The sequence below is a fragment of the Pinus tabuliformis genome, chromosome 7, assembly GCF_031772625.1.
Source record: "Pinus tabuliformis cultivar Carrire ecotype Pingquan chromosome 7, CPIR1, whole genome shotgun sequence".
NCBI lineage: Eukaryota > Viridiplantae > Streptophyta > Pinopsida > Pinales > Pinaceae > Pinus > Pinus tabuliformis.
Window position 1 is genome coordinate 642,394,366 of NC_142293.1, and position 18,833 is coordinate 642,413,198.

Below are 18,833 nucleotides of genomic sequence, written 5' to 3' on the forward strand. Positions count from 1 at the left end.
AAGTTGTCTTGATCATGGAAGAACTCTTGAAGCGTTGAGCTAGGGTTTCTGCAACAACTACAAGGCCAAAGTTGCAAATCGAAGTAGCAATATTGAAGCTGACAAGTCGAAGTTGCAGTTTGAAGTTGGTTGGTGCTAGATCAAGGAAGGACTTGCTAGAAGCATTGACTTGGTACTTAGAGGAGGACTTGGTCTAGGATTGGGTTTTTGTTGTCTCATTGGAAGCATATTCTAAAAGAAGAGAAGAGTTTTCTAGGTTTTCCCCTTGAGGGGATTTGCCCTGGCTGAGAACCTAATTTTTTTGTCTTTTGTTGCTACTATTTTTGTTCTTGATATCTATTTAATGAAAAGATCTAAATAAAGAACATAAGAAGACTAATAAAATTCACAAGCAAATATTAAGGTCAAGGAAAATTGACTTAATAGTTGCCACCTTGCATTTTCCAACACGCTACATTTATTTTACCTTGCAATGCTTGTGTTTGTGCTGGAAATAATTCTAGTGCACATTATATTTGTTTTACCTTGCAATGTCTATGTATATGCTAGAAAAAAATCTAACACGTGTCATTTATTTTAGTTTTCGATGTTGGTGTTTATGTTATAAAATAATCTAGCACGTGCTAGATTTGTTTCTAGCCTTGCAATACCTTTTCATTTGTGTTAAAAACAAATTGATGGTGTGTTAGATTTGTTTTACTTTGAAATGCTTGTGTGTGTTGGAAACAAATCTAGTGTGTGTTGGGTGTAGAGCCTGATTATCTTCTTTGTTCAGAGGTATCGCCGCATTGGACCCCATTTCGTAATGTGGTGGCAACACCACCCATTTATGTGCGCTGCCAAGGGGGTCCAAGGGGGGCGACGACGATTTAGCTCCCCCCTGGCGAGGGATCGAGGGGAACGCCCCCGAAGCTAAAAATAGATGTAAAATTGCCTTGTAAACTGTTGTAATTTCGTAGTCAATCTGGGTCGTTTATTAGGCGGAAATATGACAGTAGAAGTTATGTTTAATTTAGGGTTTTTTCCCTAGAAGGAAATCCCTCGCTATATATGAGGGAATTGTTTTGCGTCTATGTAGATGTGTATTCTGAGTGAGAAAGAGAGAGGAGATTATGTGAGAGCAAAGAGGGAATTACAACGGATCTGCTGTAGGTTGTATCTCTTCATTTTGCTGGATAATATAAAAGGAAAGACTGGTTGTTTCTCCGTGGACATAGCCCAAATTGGGTGAACCATGTATATCTGTATCTCTCTTGTTTTATGCGTTTTTTGTGTTTATATTTCTACAATATATTCTATGTGTTCCATTACTCTGTAATATATAATTTTCTAACAGTGTGCACTAGATTTATTTACCCTGCAATGCTTGTGTTTGTGCCAGAAACAAGTATAGCACACGTTAGATTTGTTTTACCTTGCAATGCTTGCATTTGTGCTGGAAACAAATTCAACACGTGCTAGATTTGTTTTACCTTGCAATGCTTGCATTTGCGCTGGAAACAAATTTAACGCACGCTAGATTTGTTTTACCTTGCAATGCTTGCATTTGTGTTGGAAACAAATCTAACACACGTTAGATTTGTTTTACCTTACAATGCTTGTGTTTGTGCTTTTGATTTGCCCTGCAATGCTCTTATGTTTTGCTTTACACTAAATTTGTTTTACTCTGCAATGCTTATCTTTGCGCTAGAAGCAAATCTAGCAAGCGCTAGATTTGTTTGACCCTATAATGCTTGTGTTTGTGCTATAAATAAATATAGCACATGCTATATTTGTTTTACCCTACAAAGCTTTTGTTTGTGCTAAAAATAAATCTAGCACATGCTAAATTTGTTTTACCCTGCAATGCTTTTGCTTTTGTGATTAAAAAAAATCTAACACGCGCTAGATTTGTTTTACCTTGCAACGCTTGTTTTTGTGCTATAAGGAAATCTAGTACATGCTAGTTTCCTTTTACCATGCAATGCTTGTGTCTTTGCTAGAAGGAAATCTAATGTGTGTTATATTTATTTTAGTTTTCTACATTAGTGTTTGTACTATAAACAAATCTAGCATGTGCTAGATTTGTTTCTATCCTTGCAATGATTTTGTGTTTGTGCTAAAAACAAATATAGCATGTGCTAGATTTGTTTTACCTTGCAATGCTTGTGTTTGTGCTGGAAATAAATCGGACATGAACTAAATTTGTTAAGCCTAAATGCTTGTGTTTGTGTTACCTTGCAATGCTTGCATATTTGCTGGAAACAAATCTAACACGCGCTAGATTTCTTTTACCATGTAATGTTTGTGTTTTTGCTTTTGTTTTACTGTGCAATGCTCTTTTGTTTTTCCTTACACTAGATTTGTTTTACCCTATAACGTTCGTCTTTGTGTGAAAAACAAATCTAGTAAGCGCTAAATTTGTTTGACCCTACAATGCTTGTGTTTGTGGTAGAAACAAATCTAGCCCATCAGCCAACAATGCTTTGGTTTGTGCTAAAAAAAAAATTCATAAAACAATAACATTAACCACCACTGAAGAAAAATATATAATTGTATCGCATGGATGAATGGAGGCAATTTGGTTAAAGGGTCTATTGGGTGAGTTTGGAAAAGCACATGACAAGGTGAATGTATTCTATGATAGTCAAAGTGTTATCCATTTGGCTACCGATCTAGCATATCATGGTAAGACCAAGCATATTTCTAATAAATACCATTTTGTGAGATAGGTTATTGATGGAGGTAGAGTAGCTCTTAAGAAAGTCCATACTATAGAAAATTGTGCAGACATGTTTATAAACCAGTACTATTAAAGAAGTTGCAGTGGCGTTTTGCTTTTATTGGTTTAGATAAAAGGTGATGGATGGACTTGGGCAAAGTATCAAGTAAATTGTTGTCAAGGTGTAGATTATTGGAATTGTGACAACAATAAGAAGAAGAAGAAATTTTATAATAAAAACCAGATTCACCTAAAGTGAAAATTTGGCATCTCATGTAACAATGGCATTTCATGTAATGTTAAAAACATGATATATCTATGTAGGCATAAAAGGCATATATAATTTAATTTTGCAATGGTTTGTATGGGAAGATTGTAATGGTTACCTTTCAATAATAAGAATACTAATACCTTGCCCCGTGGATGTTTCCTTGGTATATTGTCAAAGTTTCACCATGTAAATAGTTGTATTGTAAATGTTGTTTTGTTATTTTGTTTTATCGTTTCCATTATTTCTTCCTAACTAATTTGTGCTTAAAAATCATATGAATTTGTGGGCTCTAGTTTCCTCAACAATTATTTCATCATTTACATGGTATATGTTGAAATGTAATTAGTGTCGATCTTCATAATTATGATGTCATGACTTGATGTAATCATTGTAATTGTCAAAATAAAGAAAAGAAATTTATTTATTTATGTAAAAGAAAATTTATTTATACATATGTTTCTTGCCCGTGGTTTTGGTCTTTGGTTATGCACCTATTGAGTGCTCTAGAGAGTCAAAGTCATAATGTGAAACCCCTAGAAGAGACCTTGTATCAATGTAAAGACAAATATATCACGTCATGAAAATGTCTAAAAATTGTCCAAGGGATCAAGTCGGCTAGCCCCAAGGGTCGACCTCGAAAAGGCTTAAGGATCCACTCAAATGATTATAAATTAGAGAGGAATTTGTCCTCCAATGAGGAACTTGTGATTCAACTTTTAAAAAGAAGATCTGAAGCAGAACAAAAGTGTGAAAAGGTGGATGAAGGACAAAAAATATAGAAATTGTTTTAGGTATTGGTTTGTCTCTCTCTCTGGCAGCCGAATTCTCTGTGGAAGGACAAACTAATTCAAATTTGAATTTGTGAAGAAAGGAACAAAAATTGTTTGGGTGGTTGGCCTAGTCTCTTCGAGGATAGCCTAGAGTCTTGGTGGAAGTATTCATTGAAAATTCTATAGGAATGAGTTCTCTAGGTTTTCCCCTTTAGACATGTTATGCCTTGGCTTTGAGCCTATTTCTGGTGTCTTTCTTTGTGCTTGCATTGTGATATTCTATTTGGAATTGTCTTGATGATAAACACAATTAATCTATGATGCGAAAGAATTAACCTAACTCACAAGAAATTATCAAAGTCATAGAGAAATCAATTAATAATAACCCTAATACTCTACCCTAGATTTCTCAACAGTATAATCCTAATTAAGTATTTGAAAACTGTATTAAGGATTGTTTCTTGTTTTGTTGATATATTAGCTAATGTGATAAGTCTCGGGAAAATTGCTTGTGCATGTTTTCATTTAGGAAATATACAAGGCTCTCAACATGATCTGGAATTATGAAGGGAATGAAATGGAATACAAATTTATAACAAAAACACAAAGATATAATAAAACTTGACTTCTGTTAAATCATGGATCACAATGCCAAATCCCATGATAATTTTGGATCATTTCTCAGTGTCTTGACTTGATCTATTCTTAGTCAACCTCCTTGTATTAAATTATTCCTAAAATCCTTCGCCATGGAGTAATCATATTCAACCCAACCTAGGACCACATGTTGATGGTGATGTTGGTTCCATTACCATTGAAAATGACAACTAGTTAGCTACATAATTAGGGCAAATGATTGTTCCTAACGCATGTGCTTCCCATAATTACATTATTGTCAAGGACTTGGCCTAGGCACCAAGTGCCATGTATGCCTTGAGGTTTTGCAAAATGTCTTCATGCAACATAAAGCCTTGTTGACCATGATCAATGCGTTAGATCCCTAAATAATGACTCTCATAGCTCTTGACACAAACATAAGTCAGTATTGGCTCTCTCATTAGATTGTTTTCCAGGTCCAATTTTGGGTTATTGGTAAGCTCATCTACCACACATGTAACAAAGGAGCGTCCACTTCTATTATGTCTTCACCATGATAGTGGGCTATGGCATCTTGATCAGTTGTGCATTCTAACACCACTCTCGAGGTCTTCGATGGCCACGCTTTCTAACTCAAATAAGCAATCCCAACATTTCCCATTGAACTTGGGCCAAAAATCATCATTATTGAAGTTGAAGTAGTCAATGCCTCATTAGAATATAATTTTCTCCTTGGAACAATTGGTTCTATGCCATGATGTATGTCACTTTATTAGTCTTTTATATTCTGCCCTCCCCTCATAAGGGAAAAATCATCATGATTGATTAACTTTCTTTTTTCACAACAAAAAAGATGGCCATTGCTAGCACTATTGTGCCATTTATTGTTGGTGCTCCTTATATCATGAATGTTGATGTAGGAATGTTGAAAATAGTAGCGAGTAAGGTCTTCTTTGACTTGTGCCTTAGTCAAAGAGGCCACAAGTAGAGCCTTTCTTTAGCATCCACAAGTTCTTATAAGTTAGGATGAGTTCATGGAGTAGTTTTGACTTATGCACAGGAGTTGTTGGCCAATTTGTTGTCTCCTATTGCAAGTTATCTTTGGAAAAGGACAAGTATGTGAGCTTCAATTTCTAAATTGAGACAAGACGAGTTACATGAGTCAGTTAGACTCAGTTAACTTAGCAATCACTACTCTGAGTTCCCAAATAAACTTGCCAGTTTTAGCTTGGTCAATTTCTTATAAGGAAGACAAAGGCATATAACTGGATCATGGTTTTTGTGAGCACAAGGTTATGAGATAAGACAATAGAGCATGAGTTTGTGTGTAGGAGCTTGTGAGAGGAAGAGCGTACTAAGCATAAGCCTGTGCGCAGTTTATAGAATGCAATTTCCTTGAGATTCGCACAAGGAAATAGGGAGTAGGATCAAGAATACTTGCAAAGTGTTTCAAGAAGTCAAGCAGTGAGAACAAGGTTGTTTTCTATTAAAACAGGATTGTATTCTAAGAGATTTATTGCTCAAGACTCTATCAATAAAATTCTCAAACAAGCAGAGGGTTTTCCTAGTTGGGTTCCCTAGAAAATTTTGTGTTTTTTTGCTATTGTGTGACTATATTTTATTTATGTTCTATTCCGCTACAAACTGGTAAAGAAATTGTGTCTTGGTGCAACGATTAGTTTCATAATTGTTCACTATAACAGTTGCAAAATTTCAAGGAAATTCTACATGGTATCAGAGCGAGCACAAAATTAAGACCAACACAAGTTGATTCATACATCACAAGAGAAAAAGACACCAAGAGAAGAAGGGTGTTTGATCTGAGGTAGCCGCAATCCGTTAGGTTCATATCTGAAGTGAAAGGAGGTCGATTTTGATAAATTTCTTGTAGGTTTAGAAGCCGAGATCTGGGCTAGTGTATTGTTTTAGAAGTGCCCTAACCAGAGAGTAGAAACCTTAGGATTAAGTGCACAAGCCAAGGAGATTTAAGGCAATGGAATTCATCCATTGTAGAGGTATGCTTGTTGTTCTTCCATGTTGATGCATTGCTAGGTGGTGAGGTCCCTTGAGACAGATTTGGTTGGCAATTCGTGTCGAAGTTGAAGGACTGTTAGAGAGGTGCCAGAAGTGCCCTAAGTACAAATTCTTGTGCAGGACTACAAAGTTGTCAGTGGGCAGGTGTTAGAGAGCTCTCTACGCAAGCAGGCTAGCGTACCAAGGATAGAGAGTAGACCACTGTTTAGAGGGAACATTGAACTTCATTACATGGAAAAGGAAGATCGTGATAGTTTTGGAGGATAATGGGGTGGGAGAATTTGTGAAGCAGGTCATACCACCACCACAAGATCCCCATCAGTTGACCCAGCATACGAAGAAAGATATCAAAACAAGGAGGATTATTTCAGAAGGGGTCAAATATCATATAGTTCCTCATATCCATGAGAAGAAGACGGCTTATGAGATGCTCAAAACTATTTTAGAACTACATCAGAGTACCAGTGATACCAAGAAACTTGCTCTTAAGGAGAAGTTGAAGAGTATATGGATGAGCAAGGATGAGCACATTGTCACGTATTTGTCAAAGTTAACTTAGGTACGATATGAGCTGGGTGGTATGGGTGTGATTGTACTAGAGCATGACCTAGTGAGTTTTGCTCTTTTAGGACTTCACAAGTCTTGGTATGGTTTCCAAGATGCAGCAATAAAAAGCAAGCCCTCGATTCTTATCCCAACCCTGATTTTCTCAGCAAGCAGCCAGATTCGACCAGCCTCTATTTCTGACCAGCCCACCCATTTGCTTCTAGCCTGACTACAACAAGCTTAAGATAGACCTTACTCCACGGACCTAGAAGTGGCAGAGAAAATTTTCCCAGTTCAGAAAGATTATGGACTGACTACATTCAAGAAGAGATCTAGAGCGGTACCATAGATGGTAGATTGATGAAGACAGAGAAAGAGGAGAACTTTTCCCTCGCAGGCAAGAGCAGCAAGGTTAAGGGCAAGGAGGGCTAAGGAGTGGTCGAATCTAGTCAAAAGGGAAAGAAGGATCTAAGTAAGATCAAGTGATTCCATTGCCATGAGTTTGGACACTATGCCACTAAGTGTCCTAAGCGAAAGGAGGAGTCCAGTAAGGATCATGTAGTTGCATCAGCGAAGGTACATGCATTTTACGCCCAATTCAAGAAAGATTTATCATTGATAGCTTGCATGGAAAGCTCAACAAATAACAATGTATGGTATATTGATTAAGGAGCATCCTTCCACATGATCGGGAACAAGAAGAATTTCAACCACCTAAAGGAGAAGGACATACAGTTTCAGATTGAGCTAGAAGATGATGGTATGTATGAAGCTAAAGGAGTTGGTACTGTCAGTTTTCAGAGGGAGTCAGGTAATCCTCTCCATCTCAGAGATGTCCTCTATGTTCTAGGATTAAAGCATAATCTTGTTTCAATAGTTACCCTCGAGGACAAGGGTTATGATGTCACCTTCAGCAGAGGTAAGGTTTACCTCTGACACTTAGCTTTTGGATGTAAGAAGCAAATTGGTCTGAGGTTGATGAATCTCTACAAGTTACTGCTAGAGACAGGTGCAAACTTGAGCAACAAGGCAAGGAGAGCTCAAAGTAGAGAAGTTATGGTTGAGGAGAGAAGAACTAAGAGGGAGTCCTTAGAGCAAGAGAAGATTAGAGTACCTGAGAAGCTACTCAAGATGGAGTCTCAACCATTATCTCAGTTTGAGTCTGAGCTAGTTGGCAATTGTGTCGACCAACAAGATGATGAGGAGCATAACCCACGACGAGTGGAGGCAACCACTCAGCCGGTGACTCTCAGTATAGGAAGAGTTCGAGCCAAGTGGGCAAAGGATTTGTTTAAGGGAGATCAAGAAAGAGTTGGGTCTTCCAGTAACACCTTCAACCAGAATAAGCAGCCACAAATACACAGGGTACATGGCACTTGTGACTGAACTGATGGACTCGCAGAGCATGGTTGGAAAGAATAAGTCCTCAGTTCAAGTTCTGCAAAAGAAATCAGGGAAGTGTTCTAGTTCAAAGGGAGTAGTTATAGTAGCGGAGAACATGGTGGTGGAGACATATACAAGTGGACGAGGTTCTTCCAAAAGCACCTTCCTCGCTAAGAGGGAGTGTTGAAAATAGCAGCGAGTAAGGTCTTCTTTGACTTGTGCCTTAGTCAAAGAAACTGCAAGCAATGTTTCTTTAGCATGCATAAGTTCCTATAAGTTAAGACGAGTTCATGGAGCAGTTTGACTTATGCGCAGGAGTTGGAGGCCCAGTTCGTTGTCTCCTAATGCAAGTTATCTTTGGAAAAGGACAAGCATGTGAGCTTCAATTTCTAAATTGAGGTTGGACAAGTTACATGAGTCAGTTAGACTCAATTAACTTAGCAATCACTACACTGAGTTCCCAAATAAACTTGCAAGTTTTAGCTTGGTCAAATTGCTTATAAGGAGGACGAAGGCACATAATAGGATCATTGTTTTTGTGAGCACAAGGTTGTGAGACAAGACAATAGAGAGCATGATTTTGTATGAAGGAGCTTGTGAGAGGAAGAACGTACTAAGGAGAAGCATGTGTGCAATTGATAGAAGGAAATTTCCTTGAGATTTGCACAAGGAAATAAGAAGCAAGATCAAGGCAAATTGCAAAGTGTTTCAAGCTTAAGTCAAGCAGAGAGAACAAGGTTGTTTTCTATTGAAACAAGATTGCACTGTAAGAGATTTATTGCTCAAAACTCTATCAATAAAATTCTCAAACAAGCAAAGGGTTTTCCTAGTTGGGTTCCCTTCAAAAATTTGCATTTTTGCTATCATGTGACTGTGTTTTATTTCTGTTCTATTTCGTTGCAAATTGGTAGAAAAAATTTGTGTCTTGGTGCAACGATTGGTTTCAAAATTGTTCATTACAACAATTGTAGAATTTACATGGAATGTTTTAAAACTCTTCGCTTATTGGGTTATTTCCAATGCCCCTAGATGATACATTACTCACGTCATTGCCATTAGCCTAGTATCTTTTGTCATCATGCCACCTTCTATGGAAGTGATTTCCTCTGTAGAAATTCCATCGAAACTTGTTGATTTTGATAATAAAAAATCCCTTGATATTAATTTTCCTTTTGTAAAGGTCGCCTTGGAGGTCATGGATTCAATTGATAATCTAAGTATGCATATGCCTCATGTTGCCTCTATTCTCCCATATTTGGAAATGGTTGGGCTTAGCACACAAAATCTTGATTTGGGCTAGGGGACATTTCCCGGATCATCCATTGAAGTGCTACTCCTAAACTTCCCACAAAATTGTCCATTCCAAATGCCCCCATCAACGAGTGTCACATACCTTATTCATTTCTTGTTGGCCATTATCAAGGAGCTATACTAGCTCATGGGACAACTTGCCTATTATGTTTGTGTGTAGTTCTTAATAATGATACAGTTCTAGGCTCTCACTACAATCATGAATCTTTAGGAACATGGTAGCTTGACTATATGTGGCATGACACCAGGCATGGTGTGCCATATGCTTCCAATAATGACCCATGAGTTCATACATATCAATAGGAATCCTTGACCTATGCCTAATAGTGGGTGCTACATGGTGTAACCTATCAGACTCTGTCAAACCTTGCATATGTATTCTAGATTTGGTTTCATATGTGATGTGAGCAATTTTCCTTTTTTTGTGTTGGTTATTTTGAGACAATGCTTATCATGCTCGATGTTGGATTCACATTAGTATATTAAATGCCCTTGGCTTGTCATAGGCACATTGATGCTAAGACCAAGATGTTACATCCAATATGTTGAAATATGTAACTAGGTTCGGTCTTCATAACATTATATGTACTCATAATTTTATGTATTTGATGTAAAAGACAGAAAAATTATTATTATTATTTTGTAGCATGGGTTTCATGCTCTAGGTCAATTTATTTTTAGGTCAAGCACCCATTATGTGCTTCCAGGGTTTTATCATAAAGTCAAGGAGTTAAAAGAGTCATTAGTATATAATAAACCGCATTGGGCATCTTGTAACAAGTCAAAAGAATTTATTTGAGAAAAAAATTGTGTCAAAAGTCCCTCCAAGACCATGTTGCCCTGCAAGGGAACAAGTCAACCTCATAAAGGGTAAATTGTCCTCCTTAGAAGCCTATATATAAAAAGACACTCGGCCTCAATTGACATATCATCCAAAAAAGTTCTATCAAGCAAGAAGAGAAGAAGAAAGATCAAGCAAAGAAGGAAGAACAAGCGAAGGGCTATTCTCAAGAAGGAGAAACGAAATTCTGAAATTTCGGTCACTCTCTCTCACACGTGAAAAGAAAAGTTAGGGTTTGATTACAGCTACAATCCCTAATTACAAATCTTTAAGGAAGGCTGAAAAATTTGAACAAAAGAAGCAAGTGTTAAAGTCTGTTTGTCTAGAAGAATGAAGCAAGCCAAGCGAATAAGTAAGGAGCCCTAAAATAGCCTGCTTCTCCCACACATGCAAAGTTGAAGCAATTGCAAGAGGAACGAAAAGTTGCAGACCTAAAGCATTAGACGAAATTCTGAAATAGAGGTTGAAATTTGAAGTTTGAAGTTGTTTATCTAGTGTTGAATTTTGTGGAAAAGAAGCTCATCTAAAGAAAGGTTGACTTGGCCTTGGAGGGGTCTCAGTCTTGGTTCTAAAAGGACTCGAAATTCGTCATTTGAAGATTCTATGTTTAGAGAAGAATTTCTTATGTTTTTTCCTCTCTAGCAGAAGTTTTGGCCTTGGCCAGCAGCCTACATCTTATGTCCATTTGTTCTATTGACCTTCATGTTTTTGGTAGTTGTTTGATGATAAGAACTCCATAATAATCAAGATAAGAAGAAGCAAATTATAAGTACATCAAGTTAAAGTTAAAAGAACAACACAACTAGTTATCAAGTTCAGAGAAATCACACCTAATCTAGCTACCCTAGATTTCTCAACACAATAGTTCTATAGCTATGTTGACAATTGTCACAATAATTGATCATTAATACAAGCATGCATGTACATAAAAACATTGATTTCCACTCACACCTATAGAAGTCATAAGAGTGAGTTGCACTAGATGTAAATATTACATCATATTGAAAAATTCAAAAAAATAATAAAATATAAAAATGAAAAAACATAGTCCTATTCTTACTTGCTCATGGCCATAATCTCTTAATGACATCCACTGGATTTGAGGTATGTTCTTTCATTCTCAACATACAGGGATAGGCCTTACGCTACATTTCCACTTGCATTATTGACCATTTGTGCCATATTTGATGTGCCTTAAGGTCCAAACCCATTAGGTTATGACATTAACCACTTCTTTATTGCAAATTGTAACTTTCATAGTAGGTCCTACACTTCATGTATTCCATATAATAACACATTCTTTCCATTTCGGTATCCATGTCATACACTTTGTAGGCCTGGAAATCCTCCTATAGGCTTTGATGTCACAAAGTTGGGCCTTGTTCTTCTCTCTCTTCATCCAACTTCTAGCCATACCTTCAGAAGAATACTAAAAATCTTTATATTGCTTTACAATTGCATATGATTATTGTGGCAAATTCCTTGGTTCGTACTACGCTAATGTTTTCCCTTGCTTTTCTTACTGCCACTGCAGTGACACTTCACCTCTTGCATTTTAAATTACTTCTTCCTCCATTTGGTGAACTTACATTTCCAAGAGTGATTTGAGTTGTGAGTATTGTTAAGAATATTTTAGAATATTTCATAGAGGTAAAATCCTTGCCACAAACCTAATAATTATTGATAATTAAAACTAAATTCATAAAAGCCCTATTCCAAAATAAATAGTGTAATAATTATTAATAATTGAATTAAAATCATTGAAGCTCTATTCTAAAATAAACACTAGGATTAAAATGTTTTTTTAATATATAATTAAATTCTATACTAAATATATAAAACAAAAATATTATATATGTTATAATAATATTAACCTCTCAATTTGTTATATTATTGGTTGATTGCATGCATTTTGTTGTTGATTGAATAGTCCAAATTTAGCTTTTAGAGAATCTTTCATTGTAAAGGAAGCTCTAGGCAAGGCAATCATTATCAACCCATCTTCACTTTTCTTCTTTCCACTATCCATGCTTCTCTCTTCCTTTCTTTCATGTTTAGATCTCTAAGTAGTGTTCAAATAGATTTCCTCTTTAAATCAAATCTTTAGTACTCGTCTACTGCAGGTTTCCTTCTCATATCCAGAGTTGTGCAGGATAAGTAGCTAGATCATGATGGTATCTCCCTATGTCCTTTGATTATGAGTGATGAATTTACCGGACTATGCACTTGACTAAGCTATGGTTAATAAAGAAATAAATTTTCCCACCTATTTGATTTATAGTGAATGATTGAAGAATGGAAATCCTGTTGTATGATTGCTCTCTTTCGTTTTTGGATACATATTTTGAACTATCTGTATCTGTAGCATCCTCTCTTTTGATTACTGATACTCTACAGTTTTCACTCTCTTTTGATTACTGATACTCTACATTTTTCACTTTATTTCTTCTTCTTGCCCAAGTGGACTAAAAGATTGACCACAATAAAATCTGATAGAATTGATATATAAATTCGCTGACAATAAGCATTTTATTTGCCAAGTAAATATCATTTATTGCAGACCTACAAACCCTAGTTATAGATTTGAAATTTTACTTGCTGATTTGAGGGTTTAGTACATGGATTTCAAATATTCAAGATCTGATCCGATAGAAATAGCCCCCCTGGAGTTGGCAGGATCCAGCTCTAAAATGAGAGGGATTGTGTCTTTATTAGAGGCATGTTCCCCAATTTGATCATTTGGAAATCTTTGAGGTCATTTGCTCAAAGGATCATGTCAAGTGCTAACATGATCAATTACATTTGACGATAGCAGAAGCAGAGGAAATTAATATTAGATTGGTCATTGTAGATGTATCGTGTGATACATTTTTTCTAATTTTGAGTTGTCTATTATTGTGTGATGGATCATTTGAAATCCAGTACATCTTAACAAACCTTTTTCTTCATATTTTTGTTGCAATATTATTAGTTGATGTTGTTTTTAGTTTATATTTAAAAAGTCAAAAAAATTGGATAAAGTTTGTATTTTTTCAAGTCTGCTGATATTTTTCCAATATTTTCCCTACTTTTTCCAATATTCTGAGTTTTTGACCACTTTTGGTAGATTGCTGACAATGATATTTCCATTGGGAGATAATGGCTAGTATGGAGATGAATTAAAAAGTCTTTTTGAATCTGTGATATAAGCAATATGTTGTAAATTCATCTCAACATATATTCTTAGGGTTATATAGATCAGGAATGCTCCAGAGTATTTAAAAAGTAAAAGTGTACCATGGAAGGAGAAAAAATAAATGAAATAAATGTTTAACAAAAAAAAATTTAAATATAGTAGTCATCAAACACAAAGAATAAGTAGCAAAAAGAAAATTTGACAAATTGGAATACATTATAGTCATTGAACGCAGGAGCTCAAACATAAGTTTAGAGAAAGCAAATAAATTAAATCATCTTAGTTTACTCCAAACATCAAATTATGGAAAAAAGGCACCCACATATTTTATGCGATTGTCTTGGTTCAAATTACTACACCAAACCAAAACAAAGAAATTTATGAAAACTTACTTTTTTCTCAGAGTCTTCGTGACCTGTGCATAGTGAGACACTGCTTTTGGATCATCGGGATCAATGGTGATCTTTTGCTTCTGTAAAATCCCTAAAGCTGTTTCAAAGTTTTTCTTCACCTCAAAAAATGCATTCTTCAAAAACTCTTGATGCAATAGACACAACAATCAATATACACCGCTATAGATTGAAAACATTTTGGGATCAAATCCTATAAGGAGAGGATATCAATTAACAAAAGGATACTGATTATGTATGAAAACAGCTTGCAAATCGAACATGAAGAGCATTTAAAATGTCAAAAATCTTTTAAAATTTCACTTTCAAAATGCTACAACTAGAGGTTTTAAGTTTTAACCGAAGAATCCATAGGGGTTGTGAAAGTTAAATATTTATATTAAGGTTATAAACAAGTAAATAAGACCACTAAAAACAAGCACAAGAGGCTAGTTCAACCAGTTGTCATTAGTGTTACTGGGCATTTGGCTATTTCCATTACAATGTGTGCACATGCTTGGCTCGAATCCAATTGGTGAGGCACAATGGTCTATGTTGAAAAGACACTACTAGGGATTCCATTTACAAATGTGGGGAGGCATCTCTTGGTTTTCCCCAAAAAGGTTTCCTTGGAAAAAAAAATTGGATCACTTCCAAGAATGAAAAGTGCAAATAGAACCATTTGAAATTGTATCTAACGAATTCACAATCATCCCTTGAACTACAATTTCAGAAGTGGCATTCATGGATTAAACTCAAAATTAATGACAATTGCAATTTAAGAATATTGGGCAACTTTACAACATTCTGTATTGAAAACTTTAAAGGAAAAACAAAAACTCAATGGAAGAAGCTTCTACATGACAGAGACTTAGTCATTTGAATTCTATTTTCCAATAAAATTAAAACTAATTTCATGTTGACGCATTAAATTTCTAGGACTTAACATGTACTTATGTCACAACTAATTAAGGCACAACACAAACAAGACAATTTCAATCCATTCCTTAACCAGGGAGATAGAATTCAATTATGAATTGGACCTTAACTAATTAAGGCACAACACAAACAAGACAATTTCAATCCATTCCTTAACCAGGGAGATAGAATTCAATTATGAATTGGACCTTAATACACAACAAAATACAACACACTTTTTTACTCTTTTATGCAAAAGAGTCCTCAACTTCCGCCAAAATTTACTCATATCCTAAAACATATATCTCAATCACTGATTACATAAAGTCATCATGGATGGTACAATAGTTCATTCATTGATGGACGGTATAATAGTTATGGACAAATATGCATATTGGACTTTCCAGATCAATGAATGAAATCGCTTGGAACAAATGCCTTAAGGCAAATGTGCTAAAATAGAATAGACATGTCTATAGTATATTAATAATTTAGTCCTATTAACATGGAAACATGTTCGTAGGGGATTTACCCATCTCCAGACAATAGTGACTAAAAATATAAAACTATCACCCTCCTCGTATTCACCAATGTGTATCACATTTTCCTATTTTACTTAATGAGCTCAAAGAAGGTGTCAATATAAGGTTCATCATATCTTTATAACCTTGCCAATGTACCAATACGTAAGCATTGAGTTTGAAAAGCTATCTTTTGAACTCACCTGAATCTCCAAGCAACTAAATGGTTCCCCTGTGGTTATAGTATTGAAAACTTTAAAGGAAAAACAAAAAATCAGTGGAAGAAGCTTAAGCTTCTACATGACAGAGACTTAGTCATTTGAATTCTATTTTCCAATAAAATTGAAACTAATTTGATGTGGATACATTAAATTTCCAGGACTTAGCATGTACTTATGTCACAACTAATTAAGGCACTACACAACACAAACAAGACAACTTCAGTGGATTCCTTAACAAGGGAGATAGAATTCAATTATAAATTGGACCTTAATACACAACAAAATACAACACACTTTTTTACTCTTTTATGCAAAAGAGTCCTAAACTTCCGCCAAAATTTACTCATATCCTAAAACATATATCACAATCACTGATTACATAAAGTGATCATGGATGGTAAAATAGTTCATTGATTGATGGATGGTATAATAGTTATGGACAAATATGCACAAATATTGGACTTTCCATATCAATGAATGAAGTCACTGGGAACAAATGCCCTAAGGGAAATGTGCTAATATAGAATAGACATGTCTATAGTATATTAATAATTTAGTCCTATTAACATGGAAACATGTTCGTAGGGGATTTATCCATCTCCACATAATAAAACTTAGTGACTAAAAATATAAAATTATCACCCTCCTCTCATTCACCAATGTGTATCACATTTTCCTATTTTACTTAATGAGCTCAAAGAAGATGTCAATACAAGGTTCATCATATCTTTATAACCTTGCCAATGTACAAATATGTAAGCATTGAGTTTGAAAAACTATCTTTTGAACTCACCTGAATCTCCAAGCAACTAAATGGTTCCCCTATGGTTATAGTATAACTCCTTGAAAAAAAATTATACCTACCTAAAATATCTTCCAAAAAGGGGAAGGATAAATGATTAAAAAAAATAAAATAAAGAAAACAACCAAAGAATTCGAAGAAAGGAATTGGACCTCTATTTACTACAACATAAAAAACTTGAGGACCCAAGCTAAAGAAACTTACAACAACATTTCTCTCCATCTTGTATGGTCATTGCAAACGAAAACTTGGACCCATTAAGCATGTTTACTATTTTCTCTCTAAAAACAAAGTTGGAAGTTTGTTGAAAAAGTTGGCAGATGGCACAAAACTCATTTTGGATGTCAATAAAAATTGAGTTTAAAAATATAAATAGAAATAAATAGTGTTATATGAGAAACCTAAATAAGTATGGAATGCGTAAAAAGGCATAATCATGGGAGAAAAGGCAGACTTTCAAAGGTTTCCCTACCTTCACTAAATAAATCATGCTTTGGGGAAATAAAATTGAGGAAGAATAGGAATGCAACAAGCCTTTTCATGCATTCTCAATTTGTATCTATAGAAAATAGCAATACAAAGGGTTGCACCAATTATTCTCAAGTTCAAATTCGTTAATCCTAGTTGCAACAGTTGATCTAATTCAATTAACTAAATATGATGACCAAATAGAGGCATACAATATGGTTTGATTCATAGTTTTCAAAACCATCTCGGTCCAAAATCAAAACCAATCAAACCAACCAATTGAATTGGGAACAATACTGAACCGGCTCAGTGATTGGACCAGATGTCCCGTTTGTATCTGTTTGGTACCTTACCAGTACAAACCAACCCAAACTGACCAATTCCGACCCTAACCGATTGGTCAGATCTCACACACAAAGGGGGGTTCCAAGACTCGTGATGGCAATTTTGGGGTGGTTTTGTAAGAAACCAAGGGTTATTTCCCTCCTAAAATAGCCTCCTTTGGCTATAAAACCAACCCTCCCCTCCTAAACCCTAAACCTAGCTCAACCCTAGCAATGTTGGCAATTAATGGTAATGTTAAATTCTTAAATTAAAATCATAAAAAGGAAAGATAAAGGAAATATTAACTTAAATTTTTAACATTACCATTAACTGCTTTAGCATGTTTGAGAGTGCCCAAAGGGGTTGGATCCAATGGTGAAAAACAAGTAGTTTTTCAGGACCTTAACCTGAATCCATGGGGACACCTTAGGGTAGTGGTCAAATGTGTGGTTGCATACAGAGGAATTATATTAAATGATCTTGAGACCACTACACACAAAAGTGGATCAAAGCCCATCCCCATGTCATTCAATTTTCAGCCCCTGGGGCACAATTCAATTGGCAATCGTCGTGTTATGAAGTATTAAGCAAAGTTCGCAATCCAAGGTTCAAATACCCACTCATTAGCTGTGACCCATGTGCGAGGGCACGTGTGGTTCACCTAGCGTATAGCAGAAGCAATCAAAATTGATCTTGTGTCACATAAGTACTAGCTCGACCCAATTGTTAATTCCTCTAGTAAAAAAGGGATGTTTAAGAGTGGTTCCAACCTTATAGGATTTCACATGGGGTAAAATTTCATATCCCTCTCATTATTCATCAAACTTAACAATTTTCCGAATTTTAGGATTGGTAGGACTGCAACATTTTCATTGAATTCTATCATGTATGTGGGTATGCGAATGGCATTTAATCAAGAGCAAAAGCCCTTTATGTACATCGATGTTGGTGGTATTGAATGTTGAACTCCTCTGATGTTCATCATATTGATTGTTGAACTCCTCTACCATAGCCTTAACAAAAAATGTACCCTTCACTCAAACTAAAACAATTGGTTGGGAATGTCAAGCATTTTCTACCATATTATATGGTTAAGGAGATAAACACTTCACTCAAATCAAAATCACTAGGTAGGTATATTAATCTTGGTTGAGCTTGAGGAATCCGAGGAGTCTAAAGACTTTGAGCCAGATGATGTTTATGTAAATCATGTTGATGATCCCATTTCCATTCGTGGTGATGAGTTTGATGAGTGATCATGTTGATTAATGGTTTGTAGTAAGCTAGTGTCCCAGTAGCTTATAGCATGGTTTTGGACTCTAAAGGCTATTCAAAGCCTCATTCACTATGTATTTTATTGCTAATATGCATTGCACTCGATGCCATTTTGATGTATTCACCCTCACATGGTACTTAAATGAGAACTTTGCATATTTTGACTCTAATGGTTTTGAATCATGGTTTGGAATCCTAACAGCGACATTTTCATTAAGAATTAATTATTTTATGTCCTTTTTTTTTAACCAGTTCATTCAATCCAATTTTGGTTCGAAACCAGTTT

At 35.5% G+C, this 18,833-nt stretch overlaps 1 protein-coding gene across 15 annotated transcripts in view; it reads right to left on the reverse strand.

The window, feature by feature from the left end:
- Positions 1 to 18,833, reverse strand: part of LOC149249088 (putative ATP synthase 24 kDa subunit, mitochondrial) — an 89,347-nt gene that overhangs the window by 41,425 nt on the left and 29,089 nt on the right. For 7 of the 15 annotated variants that reach the window (XR_016266726.1, XR_016266725.1, XR_016266727.1 and 4 more), the window contains one exon: positions 14,022 to 14,118. The exons of 2 other annotated variants lie outside the window; for them this stretch is intronic. The gene's annotated coding sequence lies outside the window, so the exon portion shown is untranslated. The remainder of the gene's footprint in view (positions 1 to 14,021; positions 14,119 to 18,833) is intronic. 6 more of the 15 variants (XR_016266731.1, XR_016266730.1, XR_016266729.1 and 3 more) reach the window with 1 other exon arrangement.